General features: G+C 42.8%; 1 pseudogene; it reads right to left on the bottom strand.

The window, feature by feature from the left end:
- Positions 1–5673: 5673 nt before the first annotated feature.
- The window catches only part of LOC146811158 (homeobox protein Hox-D13 pseudogene), a 30404-nt pseudogene continuing 19577 nt past the window's right edge, over positions 5674–16500 (bottom strand).

Raw genomic sequence — 16500 nt, 5'->3', positions numbered from 1 at the left:
GGGGGTGGCGGTCTCCAGGGCCCTCAAGGGCTCCAGGAGGGAGGCCATGCAGCCCCCCTCCCTCAAACAATAAAGCCCTGGGGGGTGGTGGTCCCCGGGGCTTGGGGGGGCCGTTCAGCCCCCCCACCATGTCTATTTTCTAGCCCCGGGGGTAGCGGTGCCGGGGCTGGGGGGCCCCCCATTAATTTTTACAGATTTTGCCCCGGGGGCTAATCATTAAGGAAGCGCGGAAGCCCGCGCTTCGGGTTTTTTTTTGGCCGGATCCGCACACCCTGCACGCATTTTGCCGTTTTATTTTTTTTAAAAAGGGGGCCCGGGGGTTCCTTTTGGGACCCCTAAGCAACACTAGAGGGTCAGAGTATTTTTGCCCTGCCCCCTTTACATCTTTCACACACTTATTTCCCTTACTTAATCAGCCTCGCTTCTACCCAGGCACAAAATGGCTGCCAACAGTTCCTGGTTTTGAATGTAGACAGACACTTGACCGCCAATTAGCATCCAGCGCATGATCGGGAGGGTGCACGCTCGGTTCGCAGAGGGTGTGTTCAGGGTGCGCATAGGGTGCGCGGATCCTCCGAGGCCATAGATGTATCTTTATTTTTAACTCTAATTTTCTCAGGAACTACTGAACGGATTTACACCATTTATGCAAAAGGCACAAGTCTGAACTGAGGACTACCTCTTTGCCAAATTTGGTGTAATTCTGTTCAGCAGTTCGGGCTGTAGCTGCGTCAACTGGTCCTATGGGAAATAGCATGGGGAGAATGCATTTTGGGACCCCCCTTTTTTCTCGGCCCCCGCTTGACAAATCACCACAAATCTTTCAGGATTGGAGCGGACCGGAGCTGGCCAAAAGTTTCAAAAATTTCGTGAAGATTCGTCAACCGGCGCCAGACTTAATGGGAATAGAATGTTGCGGATTTCATATGGAAAATAGGTCCTAACTATAACTACCTACTGGCGACTGCCAGTAGGTAATATGTATATTTATATATTTTTTTTCCACTGAAAAAACCATAGGTTTCAGGCATGTTATAGTTAGAAATTAACATTTAAAAAACCATAGAAATTCCCCCCCAAAAACCATAGGTTTCAGGCACGTTATAGTTAAAAATGAGCGTTTAAAAAACCATAGAAATTCACTGAAAAAAACCATAGGTTTCAGGAACGTTATAGTTAGTTGGACATTTCACTCATTCAAAACAATAGAAATTCCGGTGTTATAGTTAGTTCAGCTAACTATAACTTGCGCCCCCGCAATGCACTGCTGATGACATCAAATATTCCATCATTCATGACATGGTCAGTGACATCCCTGATGACATCACTGATTATTGATTATTTTCAATATAATTTTGACGAAAGTAAAGTTACGAAATGCGCGGTGTAGCCGCTTAATGCGCGTAACATCTCCCCATGCGTTTTTCTAGGGTTGTGCCATGATCGCTCTGAGATCGAGCCGAAGTCGAGACTTCGGCCTACTTTTAAAGTTGAAAAAAAGAATATAGAAAGTTTGAATATGATATTAGACTGAACAGTTTTGCTAATATACTTATTAAAAGTTTATAGACATTTTTATTTATAGTGTATAATGATATATATGATTTTTGCGGGTGCGCAAAGGGTGCGTGATGAGTGCGTGCACACTACGCGACTTCATGTCAGCAAAAGAAAAAAGGAATCTGTTTGGTTGAAATAAATTTCATCGTGAAAGAGGGAGGATCCATCCTTCTGATATTTCCCTTATGTTTTGTCCTTGATAGAGAGAAGACCTGTTTCTTGTTTCTCTTTATATTGATAAACCTTTTTTGTGTGTTTGTTTATTTTTAATACATCTATGGCTTCTTTTTTTGCTGATGTTGATCCACTTGCAGTAGAGGAGGAAGAACAGATGGAGCGGCAGAAGAAGAAAAGAAAGGAAAGCATTTTTGGGTCATTTTTCAGTGTACAAGAGGGCCTGCGATAGATGCTGCTTCTGCCTCCTGTAACCTAGAATGGAACAGTATGGTCAAACTGCGGAGGGACGCACACTCGTTGACCACTCATGGCACTGCTCCACACTCCGGGGAGGACGCTTTCCATTAGCTGTGTTTTCTGATGACGTGTCACACCGGCCCTGTCCAAAACAGAACTCCTTTAAATCGAAACTGACTCTTCCACTCTCTCACCGGAAGTGAAACCAGGCCTCTTGGACACGTTCACAATACAACAGCCGGGAACGCACTTTTCGGTAAAAAACCACAGTCTTTCCTCCTAAACAAATAAAAGACTCTCTGAAGAACTGGGGACAGCCCTGATCGGCAAACAGCTGTTACAGCGACTTTTTTACTTCACAATACCATTACAATTACATTTGTACATCGCAAAGTCAATCATACACATTTTTTTAGAACACATGGTCATTTACCACGGATGCCTTTACAACGAATTTCGGTGTAAAGATATGCATGGTAAATTACCATGCGGTCTAAAAAAATGTAGACGATCCACGTCGTTGTAAGGATACATAGGCTGCTCCGTTTCCTCACAACGACATGCACCACCCCTCAGAGACGACGTCAAGCAGGAACCACGGGGAGTGATAGGTTAGGGGGATTGGGCATGGAGTGGGGGTCACTTTTCTAGGGTTTCGGGTAGTGAAGTGGTGTTTGTGTGGTGTAGGGATTCGTGCAGGGGGTAGTGTTTTAGGGTTTAGGGCAGTGCAGTGGTGTTTTGGTAGTGTAGGAGGTCATGCTGGGGGTAGTGTTTTAGGGTTTAGGGTAGTGCAGTGGTGTTTTGGTAGTGTAGGGGGTCATGCTGGGGTAGTGCTTTAGGGTTTAGGGTAGTGCAGTGGTGTTTGTGTAGTGTAGGGGGTCATGATGGGTGTAGTGTTTTAGGGTTTAGGGTAGTGCAGTGGTGTTTGGGTAGTATAGGGACTTGTGCTGGGGGTAGTGTTTTAGGGTTTAGGGTAGCGCAGTGGTGTTTCTGTAGTGTAGGTAGTCGTGCTGGGGGTAGTGTTTTAGGGTTTAGGGTAGCGCAGTGGTGCTTCTGTAGTGTAGGTGGTCGTGCTGGGGGTAGGGTTTTAGGGTTTAGGGTAGGCCAGTGGTGTTTGGGTATAGCATAGGGGGTCGTACTGGTGGTAGTGTTTTAAGATTTAGGGTAGCGCAGTGGTGTTTGGTTAGCATAGGGGGTCTTGTTGGGGTGGTGTTTTCGGGTTTAGGGTAGCGCAGTGGTGTTTGGGTAATGTAGGGGCTTATGTGGGGGTAGATTTAGGGTTTAGGGTAGTGCAGTGGTGTTTGTGTAGTGCTGGGGGTAGTGCTGGGGGTAGTGTTTTAGGCTTTAGGGTAGCACAGTGGGGTTTGTGTAGTGTAGGGTGTCATTCTGGGGGTAGTGTTTTAGTGTTTAGCTTAGTGCAGTGGTGTTTGGGTAGTGTAGGGGTTCGTGCTGGGGTAGATTTAGGGTTTAGGGTAGTGCAGTGGTGTTTGTGTATTGTAGGGGGTCAAGCTGGGTGTAGTGTTTTAGGGTTTATCGTAGTGCAGTGGTGTTTGTGTAGTGTAGGGGTTCGTGCTGGGGGTAGTGTTTTAGGGTTTAATGTAGTGCAGTGGTGTTTGTGTAGTGTAGGGGGTAGTGTTTTAGGATTTAGGGTAGTGCAGTGGTGTTTGTGTAGTGTAGGGGGCATTCTGGTTGTAGTGTTTTAGATTTTAGGGTAGTGAAAGTTTTGAGGTGATTTGCCAAGCAGGGGCAGAGAAAAAAGGGGGTACCAAAACGTGTTTTTTTTAGGCCTGGGGGAAAATTTCATTCCGTTCGCGGAAATTGCGATAATTTGACATTTTCGCGTTCCGCGGAGAGCGCGAAAATGTCTAAATTTCCACTTTCCGCAGCTTGGCGATAATTTGTTTCTTGCTCGCGCTGTAAAATAATACATTCTCGCGCACGCGCGATCGCCTTACCTGAATCCCTGCGTTCGCCGACAAGTTTTCTTGATCCGGTCGCGTTCTCCATGAGATGTTGTATTGTTTTAGCCATTTGTGCTGTCTCACGACAGTTCGCGCCCGCAGTGACGTCATGCGTCGCGCGATCACGTCTTTCCTCTCGCGATCATGCACCACGAGACAACTCAAAACAAGATGGCCGCGCCCGTGAGAAACCACTTGGGTAAGTTGGCGACCCGCAACCATGCAGAAAATCTCACGAACATGCTGGAAAAAAACTTCCGCATCTTCGCGATATTTCCGCTTGTTTGCGATAATTTTAAACATTTTCCCGATAATTTGCGGAAGTCGATTTCGCAAATTCCGCCCACCTCTGGTTTTTTTTCATGTTATTTTCCATCGGAAACTTTAGACACAGCTACAGCCCGAACTGCTGAACGGAATTACACCAAATTTGGCAAAAATGTAGCCCTTGGTTCAGAAATAGTCCTTTTTGTTAAATGGTGTAAATACGTTCAGTTGTTCCTGAGAAATTCAAAAAATAGAGGTCGTAAAATCAATTTCCCATAGGAACCTTTAGCCAAGGCTACTGCCCGAACTGCAGAATGGAATTACACCACATTTGGCAAAAAGGTAGTGCTTGGTTCAGAAAGTGACCTTTTTTGTAAATGGTGTAAATCTGTTGAGTAGTTGCTGAGAAATTCAAAAATAAAAGTTTTGATATCCAGGGCAGCGGTGGATTCGCGAACCCTCCCGACCACAAGCTTCACTTTGATTGGCTGCCAACACTCCAAACCTGGAAGTGTTGGCAGCCATCTTTTGACTCGGTAGAAGTCACAAGAAAACAGTTAAACAAAGATAAAATACAAAACTTTGGGCGGAATTTGTGCTGGGGTCGCGAATACCACCGAAATTATTTTAAAAAAGGAAGCACAGGCTCCCACTCTTCAATATTGAAAAGCCCCAGGGTGGGCAGGTCCCGGGGGCAATCCCAAATTATTTAGCGGGGGCCTGCTGTTTCAGTCTTTACTAAGAACAATAAACTCTGCTTATTCTAATAAAATGCACACTTTATTCTTTTACTAATATCCGGTGTCCAAAGAATAACTGTGGTTACGCAAGAAAATGTACATAATATATTTATTCATTACCATTCAACAGATGCCAAAGAACTGTGGCTTTTCCAAGAAAATCACGTTCACGTACATTTCTAGAACATGTCAGACTGACATCGCTTTCTTAGACGACAGCACAGACATAATATAAACACAAACCCCCACACACATATGATGCACAAACGCACATACACACATATGCCATGTACACACACACACCATGCACAGACCACGCACACACGCACCATGCACGCACACACCACACACACATACCATGTATACACACACACACACCCCACATCATGCACATGCACCGTGTATTCTGTCTCTCTGTGAAGCCACGCATCTGCCTTGGTCGTTCAGTTTCTTAACATGAGTGTTCTGTAATGAGCATTGCTGGCACTGTTTTAGCAAACATCCTGGAAATGCACTGGTGATTTTTCAATAAAATTCACAAAACATTCCTGACTCTAGGGCACATTTTTAACAGTCGAATTAAGTGATAAATTTAAGTGTATATGGTTGTAAATACTGAAATCCGCAAAGTATTTGCAAAATCTACCATTTCAGATCTGACCAAGAAAAGGCAGTGGGGTTTGGCAAAAGTGCCCCAGGTTGTCTTTTAGACAGATACAGCTGTCCCAGCCTCACCAATGAGAAGGATAAAAGCCCTCAACTGTGAAGGATGACTTCCAGAAGTGTGCAGCCTGAGGCTGCTCCTTGGCACAGTACACCCCGCCGCTCCAGCCATTCGCCAGAGTCCATGATGGTAGCTGTCCATGGAGATGTATGCTTTATGCCTGGGTTTGCCCGGTTCAAAGCCAGACACCATGTCGATGTACCCTGGCATGTGCTAATAGGGCCCGGGGTACCCCTGAAAGTAGGAGACTTCCTTGGACCACGAGGGCCCCTCGCTGCCCTGTGTGCTACCCCCGCTGACCAAGGCGAGCACATCCATGTACTTCTCCACTGGGAAGGCGCCATAAGGGGATGGCTTCAGGGCGATTTGCTGGACACCCACCCTGTGGACATGCAGCAGCTGTAGTAGCCATTCCCAAAGTGGTAGCCATAGCCAAGAGAGGGCGCGCTGCCCCCGTGGAGCCATCCTTGCCAGAGTCTGAGGGCGCACCAGTGGATGATCTCTCCGGTCCCAAGAAGGTGAAGCCAGATGTTGCTCTGCCAGCGGTGAGCCTGAAGACATTAGGGAGGCAAGGAAGCTCTGGGCCTGGTCATTGGAAGAGGTGCACTCCGCTCGGAGCCCTTCATGTCCCTCTTACGGGCCTGCACACGGCACTCTCCTCCATATCCGGCCAGGCATGGCAGAGTCAGGCATTCCCTGAAGCAGGTTAGGTCATCTTGGTGAGGTTATAAACAATAACCTCCAGCCAGAGAGAGGGAAGTGGGTGGAATGTGTGTGCAGCGTGGCAAGTGCAAGGCCATTGGCCATCTGAGACAACATGGTCCTAGAGTGCTCAGAACTTCTCTGCCCTCAGTCCCCTTCACCAGGTTATCTCGCACCCAATCTCCTGCGCACAGGTCCTTCTGCAAGAGGAGTCTTTTCCCATCCGACCATTCAACAATGAGGCCTTCAGCACTCTGCCCCCTCGCCCCCCACCACCACCTGCCACAACAAGGAGGGCTCTTGCCTCCAGCACAACGACGTCCCAAATCACCTTCCACAAGGATTGATTCTGCCCCAATCCAGCCCCCATCCCTCCTGTCCCCTTACTGTCCCCCAGAAGGAGGAAGGCCCCTGACCACTGACCCTCAGCAAGGAGGAGGGCTCATGCACCCACACTCTCCGCAAGATGGGCCATTGCGCAACATGCCTATCCAGCCAGGCCTCCCTGCAAGGAGTCTGCTGAATACAACCCTTCATAAATGGACCCGTGTCCCCTGCACCCCAGCACCCATCGGAAAAGCAGCTCCTGCCCACACACTTTCGCTTCAAAGGCATGTTCTCCATCAAGCCCGGGCTGCGCATGCACTGAGTTATACGTTAAATGAGTCAGGGGCAGGCGTGCAACACCCTTTGGGCTCACCGGGCTTCAGCCCCCGCCCCCCCCTGTTGTGTGTATCAGCCCTGCTGAGACAGATTCGCTGGCTGGCGACCTTCTAATTGAGGCCGCACCCGAGTACTTCACAGGTCCTTAAATGACCATTTACTTATTAATGAGGCTTTTGTTGTGTTTCACCCCTTCTTAGAGCCACTCTGCCTATGGCTGGAAGAACTAGCCCCCCCCAAAATATTTGTCAGCCCCCCAAAATTTGGCTCTAGTTGCCCGCCTGGTCAGGGGAGACATGGGGACAAGAGGCAGATGTTTCCAAAGCCCAGACTATGCCACTTTCCTCTTGTAGGGCACATGTGAAGAAGCGCTGAGATTAAATTAAATTAAATTATAATTGGTTGCACTCAGTTGTGTAAGGCAGCGTAGAAGAAACAAACTGTGTAAATTAGATGCATGCATGGTACATGTTTAGAGGGTACCATTTGAAGAAGGAGGTTATCTCCTAAAGGGCAGACCCCCTTACAAAATAGAGCCGAGTGGTCAGGCCATCCTTCAGAGTGAGGTTGGGGGCTTGCTGCCCTCAGTTGTTGTGTTAGGCAGGACTGAATGAAAGAACCTTGTAAATACATGCAAGGGATGTGTTTACGGGCTACCCTCTGGTCAGGGATCCTCTCAGAATGTCATCATTCCTCACCCAATAAGTTGTCAGTGGGCAGTGAAAGGCGTTGCCTCCCTAAAGGGAGGGGTACAGGATTCAGCGTGCAGATGCTTGTGTAAAGCAGTGGTGAAGAAAGGGGCCTTTTATATATATGCATGTGATATGTTTACAGGGTAAGCACCCTCTCTCCTTAAGAGCAAACATTTTTCATTTTTGGGGTACATTCACCTCCCACATACACACAATAGCCTTGCAATTTACCACTCACTTAACCGTGGGGATATTTTAACAAGTGCTACGAGGCGGCAGTCGGTCGCAAGGGAGCTCTTTGCAAAAATAATTGAACCAAGACTCTATGGAAAGTCGTAGGTTGGCAACAACAACCAAAACAACTGCTCATGACCACATGGAACCTCATGGAGGTCTGTAGTCAGGGGCCTTCAATCCCTTTACTCGGATCTAGGAAAGGTGTAGGGACAGGGGAGCTTGGTATATTGTACAGAAAGCATTTACACCAATGAAGGCGCCTTCCAGCTTCAGAAGTCATCACCAGTTGTGAGCTGTGTGTCTGTCTATGAGCAGACGAAGGGACGTACACTGCGCACTTTGAAACTTGTAGTGTATTAAGAGAGGCAACCTGTATATTAGAAGTAGAATTTATATGTGTGTTTATTTGAGTGCACACGTGTAGGCAGAGGGAGTTTTCAACACAAGTTTCTCTTACAAAACATAAACTGTAATTGTATTTGAAAATAAACCCAATGAAAAAATGCACTGTCTCATTAAAGACTGAAGCACATCAATAAAAGCATTTCCGCAAAAAAAAGAAAAAAACGTTTGAAGGCTTTACAAAAATGTTTGTGCACCTCGAACAATTCATTGAATCAGTAACTTACATCTACACAGAACAATTCAGTGTCATACCATGAGTTCCTGCACTTTTACACTAACTTGTTAGCATTTTAGTATCGATCTGTGATGTGATTTGTTTTAAAGTACCGTGAGTCAACTATTATGGTACTTTTAAGAAGTCAGTTTTTTGCACTATTGTAGCCTGAGCCCAATGTTTCCTTAATTCTAGTTGTGAAGTTCTACTTCTAATGATTTTATTTTATTTGTGAGCAACAGTGGCTGAATATGCACATTGTTCTAGTGAGCAGTATGAAGGTACTCTCAGCACGAGTGATCACATTTAACACCCTGTAATGCAGATTTAGTAGAATTAACATTCATGTGTCTGAATGCGCATTTATGCGAGTGAACATGGGTGCATCTCTGTGCATTCGATACTGTCGCACATGCCATTATGTCGACATAACATCTGGATACACAGAGGGAATACGTTTGTGAGTATTGTATCCGTTATCTTTTCGGTGGAGGTGTTATTGTTCACTGTGGTTATGGTCGTCACTCTTTCTTTTTTCTTCAATCAGGTGATTATTTTGTATGATTTTTAAAGTTCTGCCTGGTTCCAGTTTTTTCTAGGCATGTTACAAATTTCTCATTTTTTATATATTTGTTTTAAATATGCTAAAAATCAGTTAAACAACCTATTTTAAATCTTGGTCAATTTTCGCCAAACGTCTGGCACAGATGAATTATTTGCAGAATGCATTAGAAATTTGCTTTACTATGACCAAAAAATGCCTAAGTTATGAGGAGCATGCTCTTTTAAAAGTTGCTCACAGAAACTGAAATAGGCTTTCAACACACAATTATGAATGTGTGTGACACGCACACACACACATACACAAAACAATGGAAAATCTAAAAATCTGCAGAACAAGGTTCCAGTCTTGGCGTCGGCTCCACATCCTGTGATTCTGGGCACGCCGCTCAACCTCCCGGTGCCTAAAAGATTATTGAGACCTTATGTATTTGCAACGTTTGCTCATATAAAGTGCTCCAATTTCTCTTGGTTCTTTCTGCACCTTTCTTCCTCTTTCTGCACATATCCTACCTCTGTAGGCATAATTAGAAACTATAATTTAAAAAACCTTTGAAATTCTCTAAAAAAACATAGGTTTTAGTGACATTATAGTTAGAAATTAGCATTTAAAAAACCTTAGAAACGCACTGAAAAAAACCACAGGTTTCAGGGACGTTAAAGTTAATTGGACATATCACACGTACAAAACCAGAGAAATTCAGCCGTTATAGTTAGTTCAGCTAACTATAACTCGCTCCCCCGCAATGCACTGCTGATGACGTCACATATTACATCATTCATGACATATTTTCGCCAAACGTCATAACTTTACATATTTGAGCAATACGGGGATCTGTATGCAGAAAATGTCAAATTATGTATTGTATTGTAAATATATATAAAATAATCCATATGTTTTTACAATGTATAATATTTGAGTAATAAGTTTACATTGAACATAGTATGTTGTCTATTTCGATTCAGGCAAATTTAGCACTTGCACTTTAAATAGGATCCTCACAGTTTGAGCCATTTCATGTGATCAAGGCTGTGGGGTGGCCGAAACACGCCATGGCGGACTGACTTGGTGGCAATAAAGAATACAATGCACCTCCTTGGGTTCACACTCGTTTATTTCTACGAAGGAAAAGCAACAACATAAAATCTATTTAAACAAACAGTCTAATTTAAATTAAAACATGAAATAAATATTTCTTTTGAAATTGAAATGCTGGGAGTGCATCCTGCTAGCAGAACAACTTTGGGACATATATATCTATCTATATATATATATATATATATATATATCTATATATATATATATATATATATATATATATATATATATATATATATATATATATATTACCTACTGGCGGTCGCCAGTAGGTAGTTATAGTTAGGACCACGTTTCCATAGGAAAACCTCAACATTCTATTTTGAATAACTTTGGCGCCGGTCGACGAATCCTCGCGAATTTCTCAAAATAGGTGGGGCGCTACGCTCCGCTCCTACCCTGAAAGTCTCGGGGGGATCCGTCAAGCGGGGGCTGAGATAAAAGGGGGGTCCCAAAACGCGTTTTTCCCATGCATTTGTCCATAGGACCTTTAGAACGAGCTACAGCCCGAACGGCTGAACAGAATTACTCAAAATTTGGCAGAGAGGTAGTCCCTAGGTCAAGGAAGTGCCTTTTGTAGGTTTGGTGTAAATCTGTTCAGTAGATTCTGAGAAAATAGCCTTTAAATCAATATATATATCTGAGCCCGCTTACGGTACGCTTACCGTACGCTTACGGTAAGCGTACGGTGGCGTGCGCGAGCGCGATTCTGATTGGCTCTTAGATCTTAGTAAACATTCGAATCGGCCGAAACCAGGAAGCGGCGGCCGCCATTTTGTCTCTCGCACTGAGTGTTGTTTATCAAACATGATGGCCAAAAACATGTTACGGGGCTGTTTTGACAACTCCCTCCCACATAGTCATGTTGAGGGAGTCCACAAACATCCCCCAAGAGCAAAAACGGTTTTATTTTTTTTTCGGCAATTTCGCGGGGTACGCTTACCGTACGCTTACCGTAAGCGTACGGTAAAAAAATAAAAATAAAAAAAATACTATCCACACTTACCCCACCCCCTGTGCTTTTGGTGGCCGAAGGCCACCAAATGTACAGGGCTTATTAATAGGTAAAAAAAAACTAAATTTTGGCAACATGAAATTATAAAATTGAAATAAAAAAAACACTATCCACATTGACCCCACCCCCTGTGCTTTTGGTGGCCGAAGGCCACCAAATGTACAGGGCTTATTAAAGTTGATAAAAACCGTGCACGGAACGAACTGCGTTAAGTGGGCGCGCACGCCTCGAATGGCGTAAAGTAACTTAGCATTTAAAAAACCGTACATATTCACTGAAAAAACCATAGGTTTCACACACGTTATAGTTAGGAATTAGCACTTAAAAAACCTTGCAAATTCACTGAAAAAACCATAGGTTTCACACATGTTATAGTTAGCGGAAATTTTACTGATAAAAAACCAGTGAAATTCCCCCGTTATAGTTAGTGCAGGCAACTATAACTCACGCGACCGCAATCTTCTGCTGATGACATATGTGTCTTTATGAAAAAAAAATATTTGTAATATATGTATAGCTAAAAATGTATGGAAGAAGACATGGGCATATAAGTGTCTAAATACAGTATTAGCATCAGCAGAGGATTGCGGTCGCGTGAGTTATAGTTGCCTGCACTAACTATAACGGGGGAATTTCACTGGTTTTTTATCAGTAAAATTTCCGCTAACTATAACATGTGTGAAACCTATGGTTTTTTCAGTGAATTTATATATATATATATATATATATATATATTACCTACTGGCAGTCGCCAGTAGGTAGTTATAGTTAGGACCACGTTTCCATAGGAAATCCGCAACATTCTATTTTGAATAACTTTGGCGCCGGTCGACGAATTCTCGCAAATTTTTCAAAATAGGTGGGGCGCTATGCTCCGCTCCTACCCTGAAAGTCTCGGGGGGATTAATCAAGCGGGGGCTGAGATAAAAGGGGGGTCCCAAAACACGTTTTTCCCATGCATTTTTCCATAGGACCTTTAGACAGGGCTACAGCCCGAACGGCTGAACAGAATTTAATGAAATTTGGCAGAGAGGTAGTCCCCAGGTCAAGGAAGTGCCTTTTGTAGGTTTGGTGTAAATCTGTTCAGTAGAATATGAGAAAATAGCCTTTAAATCAATATATATATCTGAGCCAGCTTACGGTGCGCTTACGGTACGCTTACCGTACGCGTACGGTGGCGTGCGCAAGCGCGATTCTGATTGGCTCTTAGATCCTAGTAAACATTCGAATTCAAAACCAGGAAGCGGCGGCCGCCATTTCGTGTGTTTCACTCAGAAAAAAAAGAGTGATATCTTGAAAAGGGGGCAAGGAGGGGAGTTACAGACCCCCTAACATTTGTAAGGGGGTCAAAGAAGGACAGAAAAGTACAAAGAAAACATTTATTGATTTTAAAAAAAATCGCGGGGTACGCGTACGGTAAGCATCAACGTACGCGTACGGTAAAAAAATAAATAAATAAAAGAAATGAAATGCAGATTTAAGAGTTTAGATATTAGGGGGCTCTAAAAAGAGCCGTTGTGTTTATGAAGTGATTTTTTAGTGGTACCTACTAGTAAGTACCGATGCAGAGTCTAAGGTTCAAGAGGAAGACTCTGTTCCCTTCATCATTGAAGTGCACACCATCTCCTCTATAAATGTCTTGCATGTCATAACGCAAGTTGTTGTGGTAAATGGAACCCATACCATAGTCACGGAGGAAAGCAGAAACAGATTTGTTGACGTGCTTTCTTGCTTTGTCAATCTGCGGACAGAAATGATTGGACCAGTTCCATTTTTGCCTTTGGCATATGTTAGAGAACACAAAGGCAGTTTTAGGGAAAAGTGAAAACAATTGTGCAAAGGTGTCCTTCATAAGCATTTCCAGACCTACCCCAGTCAAAGTGCCTAGGTCATTGCCACCACAGTGCACTATTATGAGGTCAGGGTGTTGGATTTGCATGAAGGATTTCACCAATGGCATCAATTGGTGCCACTTTAACCCTCTCTGACCAATCCATTTAATGTCTACATTTGGCAAAGCAAGGTCTCTCACCATATCTGTTTTCTCTGCATACTTTTCACTCCAGAAGACATAGCTGTGCCCTACAATCCACACTGTGAACATCTTCAAAGGAGAACTGGATGCACTCAGGAGGTGTAATTCAGTAGAATGGTAAAAAGAAATGAAAGACAGTTTGGAAATGGAGGCATACATATTTTTTTCATAAACAAAAGAACTGATTGGCTGTTTCATACCATTCTAGAATAAAAACTAGGCTGTATGTGTAAATTAATAGAAGCATGTTTTGTATTGGTACAGAAAAATGTGTTACCAAAGAACAGTACTATGGATTTGCTGTTAGGTTTGAAAAGTCAAGCACTCTTGCTCTGTGGAATTGAAACATTGTTTGGTGAACTTCTGACCTAACTCCACACAGCAGTGTTCCATGAGCTGTTGCTATGGTAGCAGGCAGAAGTCAAGTTGGGGGAAGGGTACTAGGCAGAAGTCAAGTTGGGGGAAGGGTACTTTTGGAAAAGGGTTGGTTTTCAACCAATAGAAATGTGTGATTACATTTGAAAAAAAGGGGGAAGCACTGAGATTTGAAATTAACATGTATATGTGTGGAAAAAGAGAGGGAAAGTTTGCCATTATCTGGTTCTGCTGAGAGGAGAGAGGTGTAAAGAACAGAGATCCTGGCTCTGATAATCTGCTGTTTGAGTGCCACATTTCTTTCACAGCTAACTAATTTTAAAGGTGAGTTTAGAGTTTGAGAGGGGATGTATATGGTAAATTAAGAAATGAATAATAGAAATGGAATTCCTTTTGTTGAAGTTGTGTTTATTATTTTCTGTTTTGGGAGAAATTTAAATGTGAGGACCATGTAAAATAATATGGGCTATGTTTTCACCATAAATTAAGGTGTACTGGTAAAAATAAAGAATACTTTAAGGGTTTGAGGTTGGACTCAGTAATGCAAATACATTCAGCATCACTAAGGCTGGTTGCCCTTGCTGGAGTGTAGGCAGTCACCCAGGTTACACATGGTGGTGGTCTGAAAAAGCAGTTTGGACATGTGCTTTTTTAAGAATCTGAAAAGTGGATTCATAATGTGTCAGTCTGTAAAAGTGTTTATCACTTGCCAAAAAAAGAGTAGTAAGTGTGCTTTCAAATTGGCAAAGAAATTTCGTTTTGTGACAAATGTGAAAACATGACTCTGTGTGCAAATAGGAATTACAGGCAGAGATTTATTGCGTATTGCTCTGGTGATTTCACAGTTGCATTAGATGGAAAGGGGGAGCCATTTTTTAGTGCAGAAGCAGACTCTTAGCACACACCCAGCTGCTTACCCTGTGGAATCATGCACAGTATTCACAAGCGAGTGGGGTTTGAGGTTTCAGTCAGTAATGCAAATACATACAGCATCACTAAGGCTGGTTGCCCTTGCTGGAGTGTAGGCAGTCACCCAGGTTACACATGGTGGTGGTCTGAAAAAGCAGTTTGGACATGTGCTTTTTTAAGAATCTGAAAAGTGGATTCATAATGTGTCAGTCTGTAAAAGTGTTTATCACTTGCCAAAAAAAAGAGTAGTAAGTGTGCTTTCAAATTGGCAAAGAAATTTCGTTTTGTGACTAATGTGAAAACATGACTCTGTGTGCAAATAGGAATTACAGGCAGAGATTTATTGCGTATTACTCTGGTGATTTCACAGTTGCATTAGATGCAAAGCGGGAGCCATTTTTTGGTGCAGAAGCAGACTCTTAGCACACACCCAGCTGCTTACCCTGTGGAATCATGCAGAGTATTCACAAGCGAGTGGGGTTTGAGGTTTCAGTCAGTAATGCAAATACATACAGCATCACTAAGGCTGCTTGCCCTTGCTGGAGTGTAGGCAGTCACCCAGGTTACACATGGTGGTGGTCTGAAAAAGCAGTTTGGACATGTGCTTTTTTAAGAATCTGAAAAGTGGATTCATAATGTGTCAGTCTGTAAAAGTGATTATCACTTGCCAAAAAAAAGAGTAGTAAGTGTGCTTTCAAAATGGCAAAGAAATTTCGTTTTGTGACTAATGTGAAAACATGACTCTGTGTGCAAATAGGAATTACAGGCAGAGATTTATTGCGTATTGCTCTGGTGATTTCACAGTTGCATTAGATGGAAAGGGGGAGCCATTTTTTGGTGCAGAAGCAGACTCTTAGCACACACCCAGCTGCTTACCCTGTGGAATCATGCATAGTATTCACAAGCGAGTGGGGTATGAGGTTTCAGTCAGTAATGCAAATACATACAGCATCACTAAGGCTGCTTGCCCTTGCTGGAGTGTAGGCAGTCACCCAGGTTACACATGGTGGTGGTCTGAAAAAGCAGTTTGGACATGTGCTTTTTTAAGAATCTGAAAAGTGGATTCATAATGTGTCAGTCTGTAAAAGTGATTATCACTTGCCAAAAAAAAGAGTAGTAAGTGTGCTTTCAAAATGGCAAAGAAATTTCATTTTGTGACTAATGTGAAAGCATGACTCTGTGTGCACACAGGAATTGTTTTTAGATATTTAATTGGTGAAGGTGTTATTGTGATTTCCAAGTATACGAAAGGGGTTTATAGTATTTTAAGATTTCTAAAGAACATAAAAAATGTAGTAATATATTTAAATAAAATAAAGGAATTTTTTTTTAGTTTTTTTCAGGTATTGCTGAAGAGCAGTGAACAAAATTTAAGATGCCTACAAAATCCAGAGTAAAGAAAGACCACAAAAAAAACCTATATTTGAAGACAACTGGAGGACCTAAGTTAGTGGGAGATGCTCATGTTGGGAAAAAGAAAAAATCTTCTGGTAAGCAGACAAAAAATTTTTTAAAGAACATATTCAAAAAAAGGAAAAATGTACAAAATGTCTGTACTGGAAAGAATGTTTTCAATAAAAAAGGACAGGAAAAAATTGAGAATTTAGTTAATGCAAATATACCTTCTGCAACTAAAAAGATTAACTTAAACAGAAAAACAGCGTTTAAAGAGATACGTAGAAAAATGTTTCAGAGAAGAATTATGTCCAATTTGATAAAGGATGTGAAGAAATATAAGCAAAAGGCTAAGTTTTATAAGAGAAAAAAAGAAATTGAAGCCATTGCAGCAAAGGCATTAGAATTAAAAAGGAAACTATTCATTTTAATTTTGAATAGGATGCGTACATTAGATAAAATGTTTAATGTACTGAAATCACAAAGCAAAAGGAAAAGAGTAGTGAACAGAACAAACTTTTGTAAAGTGTTT

This window comes from Triturus cristatus, chromosome 7 (assembly GCF_964204655.1).
Source record: "Triturus cristatus chromosome 7, aTriCri1.1, whole genome shotgun sequence".
NCBI lineage: Eukaryota > Metazoa > Chordata > Amphibia > Caudata > Salamandridae > Triturus > Triturus cristatus.
Note: the sequence above shows the minus strand (reverse complement) of the source record. Positions and strands in the feature narration are given on the sequence as shown.